General features: G+C 37.7%; 1 long non-coding RNA gene and 1 pseudogene across 1 annotated transcript; both read left to right on the forward strand.

The window, feature by feature from the left end:
* The first annotated feature begins 811 nt into the window (after nucleotides 1-811).
* On the forward strand, nucleotides 812-1470 carry LOC109456514 (ras-related C3 botulinum toxin substrate 1 pseudogene; annotated as a pseudogene).
* Nucleotides 1471-3758: 2288 nt separating this feature from the next.
* Nucleotides 3759-13532, forward strand: LOC141571853 (uncharacterized). Its single transcript, XR_012496910.2, has 3 exons — nucleotides 3759-6303; nucleotides 10510-10678; nucleotides 13193-13532. It is a non-coding gene; the product is annotated as an uncharacterized LOC141571853 (long non-coding RNA).
* The last annotated feature ends 8771 nt before the right edge of the window (nucleotides 13533-22303 follow it).

Consider the following 22303-nt stretch of genomic DNA (forward strand, 5'->3'; position numbering starts at 1 on the left):
GATTCAACTCCACAATGTGATAAAGTGCACCAACAAATCAGCATGGGGAAAAAATGCAAATCCCACAGAAAATGGGTATTAAAAATCAGGTAAATCACAGAATTAAATGGTAAATGATCAGTAATCATATTTTAAAAGTACTCAACCTTATTAACAATTATTAATTACAAACAAAAACAAGAATAAGAATATCCTTGCCAATCAGAGTAGCAAACATTTATAATTAATATTATGGAATTGGAGACAAGTGGAAAACAAGCATTCTCATACTTTATTGGCAGAAGAATAGGATAATATGTTTTTCTGTAGTTTGTACAGAAAGATATATGCAGAGATGATCACTACAGCATGATTTTAATAGCGAAAACGTGAAAATAAAGTACACCTAAATTATTAGATCAACGATACAATCCTGTATTAAAGGTCTGTAGAGTTCCAAGATTGCATTATCAAACAACAGTTTGTAAGCAATAATCCTATTTATGTAAAAAACCAAAACAAAACACCACTATGTAGATGTGTATAGACATACTCGTATTGTTGAAATTAAAAACAAATGGAGCACAGCCTTGAAAATTCTGAGCAGAGGCCTGGAAGCGGGGCCCTGGCGCGGGGAAGGGGCAGCGGGATGTGAGTGGAGCCGACATTTCCGGTTTCTTTGCAGTTTTCCTCAGCTTTGGGTGGTGGCCGCTGCTGGGCTTTGGTTTCCCTTTGGCGGAGGTGCAGGCGGCGTGGACTGCGGCCCTGGCGCCCCGCCTGCAGCGCCCGGAGCCCGCCGTTTCTGGCAGCAACGGCCCAGAGAGCCACCCAGATGCAGGGCATCCGATGTGTGATGGTGGGAGACGGGGCGGTAAACTTGCCTACTGATCAGTTACACAGCCAATGCATGTCCTGGAGAACACATCCCCATAACATTCTGCCAACGTTATGGTAGGTGGAAAACCGATGAATCTGGATTTGTGGGAAACTGCTGGACAAGATTATGACAGATTATGTCCCCATCCTATTCGAGGACAGTTGGGTTCTTACTTCGCTTTTCTCTTGTGAGTCCTGCATCACTTGAAAATGTTCTTGGGCAAAGTGGCATCCTGAAGTGCGACACCATTGTCCCAACACTCCCAAGCTTGATTTTAGGGATGATAAAGACATAATTGAGAAACTGAGGGAGAGGCTGCTGCCCATCACCTACCCCAGCGTTTAGCCATGGCTAAGGAGATGGGTGCTGTGAAGTACTCTGAGTGCTGGGCTCTCCACAGCCAGGCCTCAACACTGTTTGAGGAAGCCTTCCCAGCCGTTCTCTGCCCACCTCCGTCAAGAAGAGGAAGAGAAAATGTCTGCTGTTGTAAACAGTTCTCCCCTGGACTCCTCTCCCCTGCTGCCCTGTGTCCTTGGAACCTTGGTACAAACTCTTTGCTCAAAAATGATGGAACCTTCGCACCCAATACCAAGTTTTTGTTACAGATTAGTTTTTCCATAAAACCATTTTGAACGAATCCATACTTTTTAGGGTTTGTTTGTCTAAAGTGTAAGAGTTCAAACTTTCACATTCTATTAAAATTTAGCCTTAAAATGACAAGCTTTCTTAAGGCCTTATTTTTCAAAAGCCCCTATTCTTGCTTAGATTAAAAGTTGCCAAAATACCTTGTGAACCTAATTGCATTGTTGTGCTAAGAACACTAAACATTAAACTGTTTAAAGACCTGAGTCTTTAAGAAGATGGTAGCTTGTGAAGTTAGGAAAGGCTGACACTTTATTTCACATACAGGCCATACAGCCTCTTTCATGAAATGTTGCCATTTAATGCATTGATAATTTATCAACCCATGTTCACCTAACATTGTACTGTATGTCCTAATGGTGTGAGTGTAACAACTCAACTCTTTGGATCAATCTTAATTTTGTAGTGAGTTTTTTTTTTTTTTTTTTTCAGTGTTTTAATTTTCGCTGAGATTTCTAACAGAACTCTTACTCACATGTCCCTCTGATGACGTAACATATTCTGCTCTATCGGTGGGTGCACTGGGCTGAAGTATTTGCAACACTTGATGTGATCAAAGGACAAAGACAGTATTTTGACAAAATATGAAGTGGAGATTAATTTACACTACATTGTACACGTAACAATTAAACTGAATAAAAGTGTCATGGGTAAAATTTTAAAAATGTTATTTTCTGTCAAACACAGTAGATGGAGAGTTGATAATTACCAGTAAGTGTTTTCTTAATCTTTTTCTTAAACCTGCAGTCCCTCCCAAAACTGGGCATTTGTCGTGCGGGAGACCCTGCTCGCTGCGCCATTTGTCGTGCGCGGAGGCTTTCTCGCCGCGCCATCTTTCAGGCAGGGCTGCCTGCGGGGTCTCTGCTCCCGCTCCCCACACAAGAACGCAGGATATGGTGAGGCCGAAAAGGAACACCCACGGAGCCATAGGTAGGGGAGTCATACCACTATGGTCTCACTGGAGGCTGGGCCCACCGGACGCGTGACCTGCTGTCTGCTTTTCCGCCAACCGACCGACCCACGACTCTCCTCCACTCTCTCCTCTGTTCCTCTCTTGGCTCTCCTCTTCCGCTCTCCTCGGCTCTGCTCGGCTCCTCGGCAATCCTCGGCAATCCTTCGTAGCCGCAGCAGTTATACCAGCGGCCAATCGGCTAACCGGCCACAGCCGACGGCCAATCAGCCACAGCCAACGGCCATTCACCACCCGAGCCAGCACCCTTCCATGTGAGGCCGAGAGCCTGTAAACTACTTTCTGGGGCTCTGTCCCCACAGCATTTAATTCATCTTTGAACTGGTCATTCCTATAGTTGCTAAATTAGTAAAGTGCTTTTCTTACAGAACCATTTCTAAATGAGCAGTATAAAATCTTTCTTGATAACGCATTAGAATTTTTTTTTTGTAGATTAGGGAAAGTGCTTTCCTCCTTTTCATGTTACTTTATTCAAGCTAATAAGTGCATTCCTTTGTTTTCTAGTAACTAGATGTAAAAATCATGTGCTGCATCGTTACAGTTTTTAAAATATTCTTCAACTACGAACTTTGTTAACATCACTATCTTGCCAGGTCACCAACACTGTGGTCCCTTGGGTCTGTGGGGTCCTGTAAGCCCCATGTTCATGCTAACGGAGTTCCGTACAACTCATCCACTGGCAAGAATACAGGTTGGACTTTCTAACCACTAGGACAAATTTTTTAAAATTGATAGTTATAGGATTGTGGATTGTTTTTACATTGATCTTTTGCTAACGCTATTTGCAGTATGCCTTGCATGTAAGACTTAAATCCTTGAATCATAAAAAAAAAAAAGTTATCTGTGCAGACAAAACCAGTTTACTCACACAAATAAAGTTTAATTTAGTTTATTTTCCAGGACTAACTTGACCTGGGTCATTTTTTGCTGATTCCTCTGGAAATCATAAGCAAAACTTGAACTGCTTCCCAAGGTTGATATGAGGTAACCACTGAAAATTCTAATATTATAACCAATCATCCTAAAGAAAAAAATAAAGTCACTGCATTCTCACCATATAAGCTGCTTATTAACAATGTACCCTTGAACCTCATTCCATGTTTTTAGTTTTGGTGCTCCCAGTTTGCAAACTGTCTTTTTGGTATCTGCATAGTAAACTACTAATTACTACTTCAGTGATTTATTGGTATTATTCTTGTTGCTTCTAAACTTTTGACAGTATTGTAACATTAACTGAGTGCTTACTCTGTGGCAGGCACCATTCTCAAATCTTTACATATTTTATCTTCCTCAACCCTCATAAAAACCCTATGATGTAGGTACTATTACTACTCTCCCTGTACAGATAAAAAATAATGCAGAGATTGTCAGGTAACTTTTGCAAGGTCACAGAGATGATAGTAACTAATGAGAAGGAATTCAAACCAAAGTGACTGGTTTTCCTCCTTCCTTTTTCCATCTTATTATCTGTTTCTCTCTATATTCCCCTCCCTTCCCACCACCTTCTTCTCTCCTCCCACCTACCTCTCTTAGTTAAAGCTTCAGATGTCTGTTGACCATGGTTAACAGTGTAATGGGGAGAATGATGGAGACGGAGAGGGTATGTTTCACTTTTTTTTCCTCCTTTTTAGGCTTCATTGTTTGGAGGATCCAGTGTTACTTTTATAAATAAAAAATGTTAATGAAAAAAAGCAATGAACAGTTCAATTTAACAAGTATGTATAGAAAAGTAAATGTTCCGGGCGTCCTGTTAGCTCAGTTAGTTGGAGGCGGTGCTCTTAACAAGGTTGCCAGTTCAATCCCCAATCCCTGCATGGGCCACTGTGAGCTGCTTCCTTGCACAACTAGACTGAAACAACTACTTGACTTGGAGCTGATCGGTCCTGGAAAAACACACTTAAAAAATAAACCAAAAAAAAAAAAACCCAACACATAGTAATAAATAAATAAATAAATAAATAAAAGTAAACGTTCTACACACCTGGTCACATTGTCTCTTTTAAACAAGTTAAAATGTCATTTGGGAAGGAAGGGAGGGAGGGAGTGAGCAAGAGAAGAACAAGACCCTAAGGAAAAACAAGCTTCACACCCCTAATCTGTACTCCGGATTCGTGGCTTCCAGGCTTTGAAAGCAATAGGAGTCTAGGGATGGAGGCAAAGGCCAGAGCACTGGAAAGTCCCCAGCGCTAAGCTACACCAACCAACCCAGAGGCAACCACACCCCATTAATGAACCTCCAAGTTCTGGCCGGTGCTGACATCCCAACGGTTTTGGAGTCTCTCAGAAGACAAAGTGGGCGGGGGAGGCCGCGCGGCGCCGCGTCACTGGGGCGGCGGCCTAGCAGGCAGCTCTCCGCCTCGCGCAGCCGCACGGGACCCGAGGCAGGACAGCTGGGCCGCGCCAGTGCACGGAACCGCGACTTCGCCCCCCATGGATCCTGGCTGCCCCGAACCCCGGGAACCCTGACGCGAGGACGCAAATGCAGGCGCTGGGGGCGGGGCTTGGCGTTAGCGTCGGAGGGTGGGGGTGAGCTCCCAGCGGGCTTTGGGAGCGACCCCGGAAGTGGAGCGGCGACTCCGCCCCCCGGCCAGGCAGTCAGTATCCGAGGCTGGAAAGACTCCTGCCAATGATGGTGTCTCCTGCCTGTTACCCCTGGGGGTTTGCCTTCCCTAAGAACATCTCTTCCCAGCGAGGAGGGCAGCCCTGAATCAGGGCAGGAACCTGGGCTCCGGGGTCTCTGCCAGCAAAATGTGGGGTATTAGAAGGGACGGTTAATAGAACCTACCAGCGTCACTTAACAGTAAATATGAGTTAGGACACAGCTGGAACCGTGCTAGGCACCCTGGGACACCAGAAGAATTGGAAAGATAGAGGCGGTGTGTAGCATAGAGGAGAAGACCGTTATCTCAGCAGTCCACCTGCCTGACTCCAATCCTGCCTCTACTGCTTATGTCTGGGGACTCGGAGCCAGTTTCTTCTTCATATATGTTCCTTCCGTACCTCATCTCTGAAGCTGTGTAACTATTAGAAGAGTTTAGAGTCTGACAGGTATTAGTGTAACTTCGTTAGACAGGGTCTGGCACTGCAGAAAGTACTCAGTGAAAGTTTTTATTTGTTTTTTAATATTTTATTGGGGAAGGGGAACAGGACTTTATTGGGGAACAGTGTGTACTTCCAGGCCTTTTTTTCCAAGTCAAGTTGTTGTCCTTTCAGTCTTAGTTGTGGAGGGCGCAGCTCAGCTCCAGGTCCAGTTGCTGTTGCTAGTTGCAGGGGGCACAGCCCACCATCCCTTGTGGGAGTCAAACCAGCAACCGTATGGTTGAGAGGACTTGCTCCAACCAACTGAGCCATCCGGGAGCTCAGCGGCAGCTCAGCTCAAGGTGCCATGTTCAATCTTAGTTGCAGGGTATGCTGCCCACCATCCCTTGTGGGACTTGAGGAGTTGAACTGGCAACCTTGTGGTTGAGAGCCCACTGGCCCATGTGGGAATCGAACCGGCAGCCTTCGGATTTAGCAGCATGGAGCTCTAACCTCCTGAGCCACCGGGCTGGCCCGCTTATTTTTAATATTTGACAAAGTCCCTGCTTCTCCCAGCTTTCTACCTGGTTCCCGTGTGGTTTTAGTTATACATTTATTCCTGGAAATGCTGGCATGCTCACTACCCAGTTCCAGGAAGAGGCTGAAAACTATTGTTTCTCCTAGATTAGTAACATTAGGAACAGGGTTAGTACCGTACAGGTAGGTTTCACTTAGTGTGAAATGTCAGGCGCTTTGCAGTCCCCTTTTTCTCCTTTGAACTTTGATAACAGCAGAAGTTTCTCCTAATGCCACACTGGTGAGTATGACAATTGTAGCACTTTGAACACTGAAGAAACACAAGGGATGTTAGTGAAATGAGTGGATTTCTGCAGTTGGGTAGAAAAGTGGCATGTGAAATAACTAGGTCAAGATTAAGCAGCCTTCGCATCTGCAAGAGAGCTATTTTGTCTGACTGAAAGGAATGAAATTAATAATTCTGTACACACATCATTGAATCAAAAAGCACCAATTAAGCGCTTTGTCCTGAACAGGACAGGCCATACGCTGGCCACCCTTTCAGAGCTTAGAGTGCAGCTAGGGAGACGGTTAAGGTGTAACAACCTGTGCACCTCTCCGTCCTCATGTCTCATGGTCTCTCCCTGTGGTCTCTAACACACAGACCTTTCATGCCCTTGAATGAAACAAGCTCTCTGCAGCCTCAGGACTTCTACATACTGAGTTTCCTGTCTATAATGCCTCACCCCACCCCACCCCCACACCTTCATGGCCTGGTTGATTTCAGACTTCAGCTCTCAGATCTCTCTGCCTTTACAATCCCCTCAACCACCACCAGCATCTAAGATAGTACCCCCATAACTCTTTATTGTAGCCCATTATATTTATTTATTTGAGTACTTGTAACATTGTACTTAATTTTGTTAATTTTCCATTTCCCCCATTTTGTTCTAATGCTTTGTATAGGGCCTTGCATGCTAATAATTTTGAAGTAGGGAAGTGGTTTCTTTTGGGAAACAACAGAATTTAGTTAAGAACATGGAGGGATTAGTTGACTTTTATTTACCACTTAAGATAACACAATAGGAAGCGTTAATAAAGGGCAACCAAGATGAGAGGGCCTGAGAAAGGGCAGGACTCATTCATATTAGTGTGCAGGTGCACGATAAATCAAACAGGTAACAGAGTTTTTTCACCTGCATTAATTGTAATTAACAGAATATGTAGGGGTTGGTTTTAAACTACCATGTTTTCCCGAAAGTAAGACCTAGCCGGGCCGTCAGCTCTAATGCTTTTTATTTTTTTTTATTTTATTAATTTTATTGGGGTGACAATTGTTAGTAAAATTACATAGATTTCAGGTGTACAATTCTGTATTACATCATCTATAAATCCCATTGTGTGTTCATCACCCAGAGTCAGTTCTCCTTCCATCACCATATATTCGATCCCCCTTACCCTCATCTCCCACCCCCCACCCCCCGCCCCCCTTACCCTCTGGCAACCACTAAACTATTGTCTGTGTCTATGAGTTTCTGTTTCTCATTTGTTTGTCTTGTTCTTTTGTTGTTTTTGGTTTATATACCACACATCAGTGAAATCACATGGTTCTCTGCTTTTTCTGTCTGACTTGTTTCGCTCAGCATTACTCTCTCAAGATCCATCCATGTTGTCACAAATGTTCCTATATCATCTTTTCTTACTGCCGAATAGTATTCAATTGTATATATATACCACAACTTCTTTATCCATTCATCTATCGAAGGACATTTTGGTTGTTTCCATGTCTTGGCCACCGTAAACAAAGCTGCAATGAACATTGGAGCACACATGTCTTTATCTCTAAATGTTTTCAGATTTTTTGGGTAGATACCCAGGAGAGGGATTGCTGGGTCATATGGCAATTCTATTCGTAATTTTTTGAGGAACCTCCACACTGCCTTCCATAGCGGCTGCACCAGTCTGCATTCCCACCAACAGTGTATGAGGGTTCCTTTTTCTCCACAGCCTCTCCAACATTTGTTATTATTTGTCTTGTTGATGATAGCCATTCTGACTGGGGTGAGGTGATATCTCATTGTGGTTTTGATTTGCATTTCTCTGATGATTAGTGATGTTGAGTATTTTTTCATATGTCTATTTGCTATTTGTATGTCCTCTCTGGAGAAATGTCTCTTCAAGTCCTCTGCCCATTTTTCAATTGGGTTGTTTGTTTTTTTGTTGTTGAGTTGCATGAGTTCCTTGTATATTCTGGATACTAGCCCCTTATCGGAGGCACTGTTTGCAAAAATCTTCTCCCATTCAGTTGGTGGCCTCTTTATTTTGTCAATGGTTTCTTTTGCTGTGCAGAAGCTTTTAAGTTTCATATAGTCCCATTCGTTTATTTTGGCTTTTACTTCCATTGCCTTTGGAGTCAAGTTCATAAAATGCTCTTTGAACCCAAGGTCCATAAGTTTAGTACCTATGTTTTCTTCTATGCAGTTTATTGTGTCAGGTCTTATGCTTAAGTCTTTGATCCATTTTGAATTAACTTTGGTACATGGTGACAAATAGCAGTCCAGTTTCATTCTTTTGCACGTGGCTATCCAATTCTCCCAGCACCATTTATTGAAGAGGCTGTCTCTGCTCCATTGTATGTTTTTAGCTTCTTTGTCAAAAATTATCTGTCCATATTTATGTGGTTTTATTTCTGGGTTCTCAATTCTGTTCCATTGGTCTATGTGTCTGTTTTTCTGCCAATACCATGCTGTTTTGATTATTGTAACCCTGTAGTACAAGCCAAAGTCAGGAAGTGTGATACCTCCATTATTGTTCTTTTTCCTTAAGATTGCTTTGGCTATTCGGGGTCTTTTGTGGTTCCAAACAAATCTGATGATTTTTTGTTCTATTTCTTTAAAATATGCCATTGGGATTTTGATGGGGATTGCATTGAATCTGTATATTGCTTTGGGTAATATGGCCATTTTAACTATATTGATTCTTCCAATCCATGAGCAAGGAATGTCTTTCCATTTCTTTGTGTCTCCTTCAATTTCTTTCAAAAATGTCTTATAGTTTTCAGCATATAGGTCTTTCACATCCTTGGTTAAGTTTATTCCTAGGTATTTTATTCTTTTTGCTGCAATTGCAAAAGGAATTGTTTTTTGTATTTCTTTTTCTGAGATTTCATTGGTAGTATATAGGAAGGCAATGGACTTTTGTGCGTTGATTTTGTAGCCGGCAACTTTACTGTATTCGTTGATTGTTTCTAATAGCTTTTTGGTGGAGTCTTTAGGGTTTTCTATATATAGCATCATGTCATCTGCAAAGAGTGATAATTTAACTTCTTCATTCCCAATTTGGATGCCTTTTATTTCTTTCTCTTGCCTGATTGCTCTGGCAAGGACTTCCAACACTATGTTGAAAAGCAGAGGTGATAGGGGACATCCCTGTCGTGTTCCTGAACGTAGAGCAAAGGGCTTCAGTTTTTCACCATTAATTATGAGATTAGCAGAGGGCTTGTCATATATGGCCTTTATTATGTTAAGGTATTTTCCTTCTATACCCATTTTATTAAGTGTTTTAATCATAAATGGATGTTGTATCTTGTCAAATGCTTTTTCTGCATCAATTGATATAATCATATGATTTTTGTCCTTTATTTTGTTTATGTGATGTATCACATTGATGGATTTGCGTATGTTGAACCATCCTTGTGCCCCGGGGATGAACCCCACTTGGTCGTGATGAATAATCTTTTTAATGCATTGTTGTATTCGATTTGCTAGAATTTTATTTAGGATTTTTGCATCGGTATTCATTAGAGATATTGGTCTGTAGTTTTCTTTTTTTGTGCTGTCCTTACCAGGTTTTGGTATCAGGGTAATGTTGGCCTCATAAAATGAGTTAGGGAGTACTGTCTCTTCTTCAATTTTTTGGAAGAGTTTGTGCAGAATTGGTATTAGATCCTCTTTAAAGGTTTGGTAGAATTCACTAGTGAAGCCATCTGGTCCCGGACTTTTGCTTTGGGAAGGTTTTGGATGACTGATTCAATTTCGTTACTGGTGATCGGTCTGTTTAGATTTTCCAGTTCTTCATGTTTCAGCCTTGGAAGGCTATATGTTTCTAAGAACTTGTCCATTTCTTCTAGGTTGTTAAATTTGGTGGCATATAGTCCTTCATAGTATTCTTGGATGATCCTTTGTATTTCTGTGGTGTCCGTGATAACTTCCCCTTTTACGTTTCTGATTGCTCTAATGCTTTTTTTGGAGCAAGAATTAATATAAGATTCATCTTATTTCACTATAAGATCAGGTATATAATATAATGTAATATAATACTGGGTCTTATATTAATTTTTGCTCCAAAAGACACATTAGAGCTGATGGTCCGGCTAGGTCTCATTTTTGGGGAAACACAGTAGAAAGATAGGAAAAGTACTGACTGGATAGTAGTGGGAAAGGATGGGATCAAGGCACTGGTAGGCAGAAGTACTAAGTACAATGTTTTGTTTGTGTTCTTTCTGTAGAAATAACACAAATTTCCATTGGATTGTCATGGTGTCACAGCTACTACAACTGCTGAGAGTCGGTTTTCTAGCTGAAAGCATGCATTAATGCATAGAACAGGGTCAGGCTTTCTCAAATTTGCTGTCCAAGCTGAGCGGAACATGTCCACAGGACCTGGAACTTCCAAAGGTATTTGTGGTAGTGTGACCTGATGGCTAGCCTTTCTCCTTCTCATGTTAGGGTATTCTTGGAGCCCACCCCTGAGGCTTGGTGCTAGATCACATGCTCCCCTTAGGTTGTGTAAGTTATGAGGGCTCTGATTTGTAACTTGGTTACTATCAGGAGTCTCATGCTCACAGTGTTTCGTCATGGCTTTCTGCCTCATTGGGCCCTCATTGGGCCCTCTCTTCCCGTGGTTTTAGAAATAGTCCACCATCCTGGGCTGACCAACAACTTCTAAAGTCCTACTCAAAAACATAGCAATGGGAATGGGACAGGCCAAAAGGATTTAAATGGCCAGATATTGATAGATAAACTGAATGAAAAGAGATATCCCATATGTACGAATGTATAGTTTTAGAGTATCTTGTTTCAACAGTCATATCTGATCTAAATTTGTAGACATTGTATTAATAGCAGGTCTTCTTTTTCACAACTCTAAATCATGGATGATGACCAAATTAAGTAATTTGCTTTGTTTACTTTCCTCCCTCTTTGTTAATTTTGTTGTTAGGTTACTTGTCACAATGTTTTATTTAGTTTCTGAAAGGACGTAATTTGCTTTGTATTGATTAAGCTCCAGAATCCAGTACTTAGTTCAATATTTGAGAAGATATACACAACTATCCACTATAGCTACTTTTAAGTAAAAATCTTAGAGAAACCTAAGAAATTCTAGGCTTATTGGGATATATATAATTTATACTATATTCCATCCAGATCAATTTTCCTTTTTATAGTGCATTTTATATACATAGAGATTATTCAAATCATATTAATTAACAGATAATAAACTTAATATGCTAGTTCATTGTAGTAAATTTCTCAGATACATCCCCTGATAGATATTTCATAAAATACATAAGTGTATAGTTTTAAATAAAGACCAATTATTATGTTCTGGATAATTTTCTATCAAGAAAATTCTAAATAAGATGAATAGTAATGAAGCATGTAATAAAAGACCTTCTCTTTTTAAAAATTAACAATTCTAAAGAGAAAAACAATATATATTATAGCCAAACATCAAGAACAAAATTCTGAGAAGGACAACGTTAAAGGACTGATGCTAACCTAACTATTCACATACAATAATCGAGAGACTGTGGTATTGGTGGAAGAATAGACAATGGAACAGAATAGAAAGCCTATAACTTGTGATCATATACATAGTCAACTGATCTTTGACAAAAGAGCGAAGATAGTCTTTTCAACAGATGGTGCTAAAACAACTGGACGTCCACATCAAAAATTAAATAAATAAATAAATACATACATACATACATACATACATACATACATACATACATACATACATAAATCTAGACACTGACCTTACACATTTTACAAAAAATTAACTCACAATGCATTATAGACCTAAATGTAAAATGTGAAATTATAAAACACCTACAGGTGACATAGAAAATCTAGATGATAGTGGATATTATGATGCATTTTTAGATAGAACCTGAAAATACAACCCACGAATGAAGTAACTGATAAAATTGATTTTATTAAAATTAAAATCTGCTTTGCAAAAGACAATGTCAAGAAAATTAGAAGACAAGATACAATCTATGAGGAAATACTTGCAGAAGACACATCTGATAAAAGACCAACAGGAATGCCTATACATTGCTGGAGGTAATACAAAAGAGCACATTCACTTTGAAAGACAGTTTCTAAACATAGCCTTACCACACAATCCAGATACCACACTCCTTAATATTTACCCAAAGGAGTTGAAAATAAATCCACACAAAAACATGCTCCTGGATATTAATAGTGGCTTTATTCTTGATCACCCAAACTTAGAAGCAAACAATGTGTCCTTCAGTAGGTGAATAGATAAATGCACTGTGGTACATTTAGACAATGGAATATTACTCAGTGCTAAAAAAGAAATGAGCTATCAAGCCATGAAAAGACATGGAGGAACCTTAAATGCATATTAGTAAATGAAAGAAGACAATCTGTAAAGGCTGCATATTGGATAATTCCAACTATATGACATTCTGGGAAAGGCAAACTTCAGAGACAGTAAAAAGATCAGTGTTTTACCAGGGATGGGTGTTGCAGGAAGGATGAACTGACAGAGGACATTTTTGGCAGTTAAAATACTCTGTATGATATTGTAATATAATGATAGCTACATGTTATTATACAGTTGTCCATACCCAAAAAATGTACAACACCAAGAGTGATTCCTAAGGTAAACTAGGGATTTTGGTTTATTATAATGTGTCAATATAGGTACCTGCTTGGGGAAAATATACCATTCTGTTATGTTAATAATAGGGGAGGCTATGTATATGTTGAAACAGGGTATATGGGAAATCTCTGTACTTCCTTCTCAATTATGTTGGAAACCCACCTGCTCTAGAAAAAAAAAAGGTCTTTAATAAAAAGTACTTAACACACCAAAAAAAAAAATCTATTTTTCTAAAATGATCTTTATTCTCTCTTTTATCTTTGTTAATATAGCCAAAATGAGGTTGATTTCCCACCACAACAGCAGCCTGACTAGATTTATTAGATACTCTCAAGACCAGAAATCTCACCTTTTCCTCATGAAGTTTAATCATCTTCTTTTAATTATTGCTATATTGATTTAATTTTATTTACAAAAGTCCAAGTTTTTAAATGTAATTTTATACAGTATTGTTTTATTTGCTGCAAACTTTAGGATGCTTCAAATCACTTAACTGATTCATTTAGCCATGACTATAATCACTTTTTAACTCTTCAGCTTCATATACATAATTGTATGTGTTTGTATGTATATATGTGTAAAAGTAGAATAAAATGTATGTATGTAAATGTATAGAGAAGTAAAAATAAAATATTATAAGAATGTGATAGTCCTATGATTTTTGTAAGTTATTTTAACTTGCATATCATAAATGCAGAAATCCATCCATAATTCACATATTCTTTGGTCTACTCAATGACTTGCCCAATCACATATTTACTCTTTGTATGAATTTTCCCCAAATTTCATAAAACCAGGATCATTGCTCTAGTACCAAAACCCCAGATTATGAGCTCCTAATTTCTTGAATCTGTCAGTTCCTGGACGTGTATGTTTACAGTTGTATAAATAATGGCACCTGCTCAGAGGTGCCAAAATGTGACATATCATTTAAAGGTAGGTCTATAAGTCAGACTTGTGTTGTCTTGAGATCTGCTGAGTCCGATCCCATTGTCTCCAACACAGGTTGGGAGTAGGGGCTGTGGGCAGAGCGCTGAGAGCTAGAGAAGTAGGAGCTATGCCGCTCACCTGAAGCTGACGAACAGAAGGATGGTTGGGATGGAATGGTGGTGGTATTTCAGAGATCTGTGATAATTCGGGGTATGCTGCAGTGTCTGTTCAGGGAAAGGTCCTGATAGAAGTAGAGGATTCTCTGTTCCCTGAATTCACACAGTCTCTGTGGACTCCATTCTGCTGAAATTATTAGGAAGTGATTGAATGGAGGAGAAAGGGGGCCCACAATCCAGCCTTCCTGCTGAAACCACGGTGTTGCATGACCTTTGAAGATTCATGAAGGAGAAGCATACAGGAAGTGTATCAGATGGAAAGTTTGACCAACCTTTTCTTCTATATTGATGCCATGTCCCCATGATTAAAAAAAAAAACCATGAATTTACAGTTAGTACGTCATAAGGAAAGAAAGGAGGACATGATAGAAGTGGAATGTCCACTAGATCGTAAGTTCCCTGAAGGCAGAGCCAGTGTAGCCCCAGAGCCTAACTCAGATGAAACAGGAGATGCTCAGTAAATATTTATTTTCTGGCTGGGATGATGGCTAAATGGATGACTGGAGAAACACAAATATGAAGAATGAGAAGGTTCAACCACTTTACATATATTAAGATTACTCAAGGCACATTGATTTAGCAGATAACGTTTAATATGTTAGTTTGTTATAATTAAGTCATTTATGGTTTTTGTAGGTCAAAATCAGTCAATTATCGGAAATTCCTATGGTTCAACTTTGTTAGGGTAGTTCCAGAGTAAGCATAAAAAGAATATTAAATATATATATGTATATATATATTAAAATTTTAAAAAATATAATTTATAACAATGCTTATAGATATCTTCAAAATAATTCTTCCATTACCACCTGCATATTCAACTAATTTCAATTATTTCCTTGACAATCTATACGTGGTTTTAAGGAGTTTCTTCTTTCTCTCTATACCAACAAACTCAAAGTGTGGAAGTGAACACTTATCAATCATATTTGAAAACTAGAAATTCAACCCAAGTAACTCAGCTGTCACATTTTATCCAAAAGGGAATTTGTTTGAGACAGGATTCTACTGCAAAATAATTCTGATAAAAGACACAGTTTTTGTTAAGTGAAGAATTCACTCTATTTCAATACAGCACAGGATTGTACAAATGAAAACTACGGATATTTCATTTTTCTTTCCAATATATATTTTATTAAAGCAGATATACGTTTGCCTCTCCTTGAATTACAGATTCCTAAATGAATGCTCCTCATCTAGGAACAAATTTACCAGCTGGTATCCCCCTCAGTACCCTCCAGCAGTATTCCAAGGTAAAACATTTGTTTAAAGAATATAAGCCAAAATTAATCAATTAGTGATATCCTCCAAAGGATGTGCGTGTGCGTGTGTATTAATTAGTGCATTTTGTTGAAAGTGCAATAAAGAAATTGGCAGGCTAGTTCTTGATTTCTTTTGTTTGACCATATTATCGTAGATATCATTAAAATAATTTTTATTCATAAAGGATAGTAAAGGTGTAGAGTTAATAAACAGTAGTGAGTTTACAAGTAAATTTGGAAAATGAAATATAAAGCTGCATTTAACTTAAACCCCAAAATACACATATTAAGTAAAAGATTTTATTGATTCTTTATCTGTTAGGAAAATTGTGATCACATAATCACATTTAGAAGACTTATCCCTCAGTGTTTTTGAGTCATGTATAGATGAAGTTAACTGTGTTCAGTGAGTCACAAAAAAGAGATGCCTGCTTAAAATGAAGCTGTAAGCAATACAGATGTAGCTACCTGGGGATAATCCTCATTTTCATTTTGTAACGTGCAAGTTTTCCTTTTGTATAAAGGCTGAATCATACCTGCCATTTGTAAGAAAAGTCATTGAGTCATATCATTACATACTAAGGAGTACATTTTTTTCCTTTGAACTACTGAATAAAATACGTCAGAGATTTTTATTTAGACAAAAGCAGTTATCAAAATGACCAAACTTTACCAAATGGCAAAATTCATGCTTCACCCAAATTTGTAAGTAGGCAGGCACCCACATTTCGAAAGACCATCCTGGGAACGTAGCATCAAAACGAATCAGGTTTGTGCCGAGGGTGTATCCACTTTGTATTCTACTTTGAGCACACAAATCTCCTTGGGAGATGAATGGCCTATTTAATTGAAACTTCCCAGTGGGCCATGTATATCTCTAGATGTTTGCAATTAAAATAATGTGAGCTAGAAAACTCCCAAGGTTCTATGGTGATAATTCTCAACCATGCCTTCACTTAAATATTACCAGGAAGCTCTTAAAAATACTAGTGCCAGGGCACTATCTCAGAAAAATTAAATCAAAGTTCTGGTAGTGGGACTCTGGGATTGGTAATTTTTTAAATAAAATTTATTGGGGTGACACTGGTTAATAAAATTATATAGGTTTCAAGTGTACATTGCTATAATCCATCATGTATATATTGCATTGTGTGTTCGCCACTCAGAGTCAGTTCTCCTCCCATCACCATATATTTGACCCCCTTTTTCCCTCTTTTACCACCTCCCCTTCCCTCTTACCCACTGGTAACCATTAAACTCTTGTCTGTGTCTATAACTCTTTGTCTCTTTATTTGTCTGTCTTGTTCATTTGTTAATTTCAGTTTTTATATCCTACATATGTGTGAAGTCATGGTTCTTGACTTTTTCTCTCTGATTTATTTTGCTTAGCCTGATAATGTCAAGATCCATCCATATTGTTGCAAATGGCAGTATTTCACCTTTTCTTATGACCGAGGAATATTCCATTGTTTATATGTACCACATCTTTATCCAATCATCTTTCAAAGGACACTTTGGAGATTTCCATATTTTGGCTACCATGAATAATTCTGCAGTGAACATTGGAGCACATACATCTTTACAGATAAATGTTTTCAGATTTTTGGGGTAGATACTCAGAAGAGGGATTGCTGGGTCATATGGTAATTCAAATCTTATTTTTTTGAGCAGGCTCCATACTGTTTTCCATAGTGGCTATACCAATTTCCATTCCCACCAACAGTGTATAAGGGTTCCTTTTTCTCCACAGCCTCTCCAACATTTATTATTACTTGTCTTGTTGATAATAGCCAATCTAGCAGGTGTGAGGTGATATCTCATTGTAGTTTTGATTTGCATTTCCTTAATAGCTAATGAAGTTGAGCAGTTTTTCATATATCTGTTGGTCATTTGTTTGCCTTCTTAGGAGAAGAGTCTGTTCAGGTCCTCAGGCCATTTTTAAATTCAGTTGTTTGGATTTTTTTGTTGTTAACTTGTATGAGTTCTTTATATATTTTGGATATCAGTCCCTCATTGGAGGTGTTGTTTGCCAGTACCTTGTCCCATTTGGTTGGTTACCTCTTTGTTTCGTTGATGGTTTCTTTTGCTGTGCAGAAGCTTTTGGGTTGATAGAGTCCCATTCATTTATTTTTGCTTTTACTTCCCATGCCTTTGAGGTGAAATTCATAAAATCCTCTTTGAACCCAAGGCCCATAGGTTTAGTATTGGAAATCCTAGCCAGAGCAATCAGACAAGAGAAAGAAATAAACGGTGTCCAAATTGGGAATGAAAAAGTTAAATTGTTACTTCTTGCAGATTACATGATTCTTTATGTAGAAAACCCTAAAGACTCCACCAAAAATAGCTATTAGAGACAATAAACAAATACAGTAAAGTTGCAGGATATAAAATCAATGTACAAAAATCTATTGCATTCCTATATACTAACAATGAAATTTCAGAAAAAAAAAATTCCTTTTTCAATTGGAACAAAAAGAATAAAATACTTAGGAATAAACTTAACAAAGGATGTGAAGGACCTAGACACTGAAAACTATAAGACATTATTAAAAGAAATTGAAGAAGACACAAAGAAATGAAAAGATATCCCATGTTCATGGACTGGAAGAATCAACATAGTTAAAATAGCCATATTACCCAAAGCAATATGCAGATTTAATGCAATTCCCATCAAAATCCCAACAGCATTTTTTCAAGAAATAGAACAAGAAATCATCAGATTTGTATGGAACCACAAAAGACCCTGAATGGCCATAGCACTCCTAAGAGAAAAAGAACAATGCTGGAGGTATCACACTCCCTGACTTCAGCTTGTGCTACAAAGTGACAATAATCAAAATAGCATAGTATTGGCAGAAAAACAGACACAGACGAATGGGATAGAATTGAAAACCCAGAAATAAACCCACATGTATATATGGGCAGATAATTTTCAACCAAGGAGCCAAAAACATACAATGGAGAAAAGAAAGCCTCTTCAATAAATGGTGTGGGGAGAATTGGATAGCCATGTGCAAAAGAATGAAACTAGACTGCTATCTATCACTGTACACCAAAATTAACTCAAAACGGATCAAAGACCTAAACATAAGACCTGAAACAATAAACTGCATAGAAGAAAACATAAATACTAAACTTATAGACCTTGGGTTCAAAAAGGATTTTAAGAATTTGACCTCAAAGGCAAGGGAAGTAAAAGTAAAAAATAAATGAATGGGACTCTATCAAACTAAAAAGCTTCTACACAGCAAAAGAAACCATCAACAAAACAAAGAGGCAACTAACCAAACGGGACAAGGTATTAGCAAACATCTCTGATAAAGGGTTAATATCCAAAATATATAAAGAACTCATACAACTCAACAACAAAAAAACAACCAAATTTAAAAATGGGCAGAGGACCTGAACAGACTCTTCTCTCAAGAAGGCAAATGACCAACAGATATATGAAAAACTGCTCAACTTCACTAGCTATTAAGGAAATGCAAATCAAAACTACAATGAGATATCACCTCACACCTGCTAGATTGGCTATTATCAGCAAGACAAGTAATAACAAATGTTGGAGAGGCTGTGGAGAAAAAGGAACCCTCGTACACTGTTGGTGGGAATGGAAATTGGTATAGCCACTATGGAAAACAGTATGGAGGTTCTTTTAAAAGTTAAGAATTACTATATGACCCAGCAATCCCTCTCCTGGGTATCTACCCAACAAATCTGAAAACATTTAACTGTAAAGTTATATGTACTCCAATGTTCATACAGCATTATTTATGGTGACCAAGACATGGAAACAACCAGGTGTCCTTTGATAGATGATTGGATAAAGAAGATGTGGTGTATATACACAATGGAGTACTACTATACTACTATAAGAAAAGATGAAATACTTCTAATTTCATGGATGGATCTTAAGATTATCATGCTAAGTGAAATAAGTCAGATAGAAAAAGTTGAGGACCATATGAATTATTTTTCTCTTCAGTGAGTAATACTGTTCATGGCTCTTTTATGAATGAAATATTTTAGATTATTTCTGTGTCTGTTTCTCTGTCTTTGTCTTTCTCCATCATTGTATCTCTCTCTTTCTCGCTTTCTCTCTCTCTTTCTGTATACAAAATATATGTATACTTTTTTGGGGGCACCATAAGTTTGTATATATATACAAATTTATGGTGCCCCCAAAAAAGTATACATATTTTAAGAAAGGAAAACTGTATTAAAATTGTAATACTCAATGTATACTGATAACAAAAGATGAATATAAGTCACGTTTGACTTCTGCAATTACAAGAGATGATCAAAATGGTTACCATCAGCGTCCAGACACTTCTGATTATGGCGAACTACTGCTTGAGCAACACTGACCAAAGAGTCTACTTGTTTACATTATTTGGCACCCCCAGTATATCCATAAACAATATATAGTATTTTCATGTATTTTAATAGGGTATAATTTTCTGTGACATATAAATACATGCATATATATGTGTTATATAAATATAACTTTATGTGGCATATAAATGGCATTATACTACATACATCTTCTGCAATTAGAATTTCTCATTCAATATTTTGTTTTGTACCTTGTCCATTGAGTTCTAGTTTACACATTTTTTATGGTTAGACAATACTCACTTTTATCAATGAAATACAATGTATTTATTCACCTGTTCAATTTTTGAAGGACATTTTTGTTGCTGCGAACTGTAGTGGTTAATTTTATGTTAACTTAGGTAGGCCAAAGTACTGAGATATTTGGTCAAACATTATTCTACATGATTCTTTGAAGGTATGTTTTAGATGAAGTTGATATTTAAATCAGTAGACTTTAAGTAAAGCAAATTGCTCTTTGTAAAATTGGTGTGCTTCATCCAATTAGATGAAGTATGTAATAAAAAATGATGGACCTCCCTCAAAGAAGAAAGACTTCTGCCAATATACTGCCTTCAGACTCAGGCTGCAGCATCGTTGTTTCCTTGGGTACCCAATCTGTCAGCATTCCCTGCAAATTTTGGACCTGCCATTTTCCACAATCACGTGAGCCAATTAAAATGTCTCTCTCTCCTTCTCCCCCTCCCCCACACCTCTCCCTCATTCTGTTTCTCTGGATAACCCTTACTAATGCACTAACTTTTCTCTATAATCAATCTTGAAGTAAATATTTTGTACATGTTTCCTTCTACACATATGGAAGAGGTTCTTTGGGGCTATTCCTGTTATTGGAATTGCAAGTTCTAAGGGTGTGAACATCTGCATTACCATGAGCTACTATAACATTGCTCTCCAAATGATTGTACCAGTTGTTTCAACAGCAGTGCATGAACATAAGCACCGGTTTACATACCATTTCTCAGGTATTATCAAATGATATTTTTAATAAGGAATCTCATTATTGTTTTAGTTTGCATTTCTGAGATTTCTAGTGAGGTTGAGCGTATTTTCATTTGTTTGTTGAATGTTCATATTTCTTCTAATATTAATCACCTTTTTGCATATTTAAAACTTTTCTATTAATTTGCTTATCTTTTTATTATTGATTTATTGAAGTTTGTTTTTAGGTTAACAAATCTTTTTATGTTATATGCATTGTAAAAGTCTCCCAGATTGTGGCTTTTATTTCACTTTATTTGTAATGACCTTTTTGTGTAGAAATTTTAAATAGTCATATTTATCAACTTTTCAAGGTTTGTGTTTTTAGGTGTTTGCTGTTGTTTTGCAGGTTTGTTTTTCATAGTTAGATCATTAATCCATTTGGAACTGATTTTTTTTTAATTAAATTCTTGGGGTGACAATGGTTAGTAAAATTACACAGGTTTCAAGTGTACAATTCTATAGTACATCATTTATATATCGCATTGTGTGCTCACCTCCCAGAGTCAGTCCTTTTTCATCACCATATGTTTGACCCCCTTTTCCCTCTCCTATCCCTCCCCCTTTTACCCTCTGCTAACCACTAAACTGTTGTCTGTGTTTATGAGTTTTTGTTTCTTTGTTTGTTTGTCTTTTTTGTTGCTTTCAATTTTATATTTCACATATAAATGAAGTCATGTGATTCTTGACTTCCTATATAACTTATTTCACTTTGCATAAAAATCGCAGTATCTATCCATGTTGTCACAAATGGCAGTATTTCATCTTTTCTTATAGCAGAGCAGTATTCCATTGTGTATATATACCACATCTTCTTTATCCAATCATCTATTGAAGGACACTTTGGTTGTTTCCATGTCTTGGCCACCATAAATAATGCTGCAATGAACATTGCATTCTTAATTTTTTGAGGAACCTCCACACTGCCTTCCATAGTGGCTGCACCAATTTACATTCCCACCAACAGTGTACGAGGGTTCTCATAACAATCCTCTCCAACACTTGTTATTACTTGTCTTGTTGATAACAGCCATTCTAACAGATGTGAAGTGATATCTCATTGTGGTTTTTATTTGCATTTACCTAGTAGCTAGTGAAGTTGAGCCGTTTTTTCATATATCTGTTAGCCATTTGTATGTCTGCTTGGGAGAAGTGCCTGTTAAAATGCTTCTGCACAGCAAAAGAAATCATCAACAAAACACAAAGGCAACCAACCAAATGGGAGAAGATATTTACAAACAGCACCTCCAATAAGGAGCTAATATCCAAAATATATAAAGAACTCATACAACTCAACAACAACAAATGAAAATAAATAATCCAATTGAAAAATGGGCAGAGGACCTGATCTTTTAATATTGTGAGTTATAGGTATATAATTTTATCTTACATAAATAACTAATCATCCCAAAATCAATAAATTGTTCATCTTTTTCCTGATTTGTAATGCTTACCTCTGTCAGAATCAATTTTCATAGATATGTGGGCCTGTTTCTATGCTTCCTCTCTTATTCTACTGATCTACATATCTGGGAAAATTTGCTCAATATTTTCATATCAGTAATTCCTTTTCAATTTGCTATGTCCACTTGAATATCAGTCTGATTTGGTCCTTTAAATGTAAGCATTTTAACTGGACCAT

Source organism: Rhinolophus sinicus, chromosome 17 (assembly GCF_057876585.1).
Source record: "Rhinolophus sinicus isolate RSI-liver-muscle chromosome 17, RSI-T2T, whole genome shotgun sequence".
Taxonomy (NCBI): Eukaryota; Metazoa; Chordata; class Mammalia; order Chiroptera; family Rhinolophidae; genus Rhinolophus; species Rhinolophus sinicus.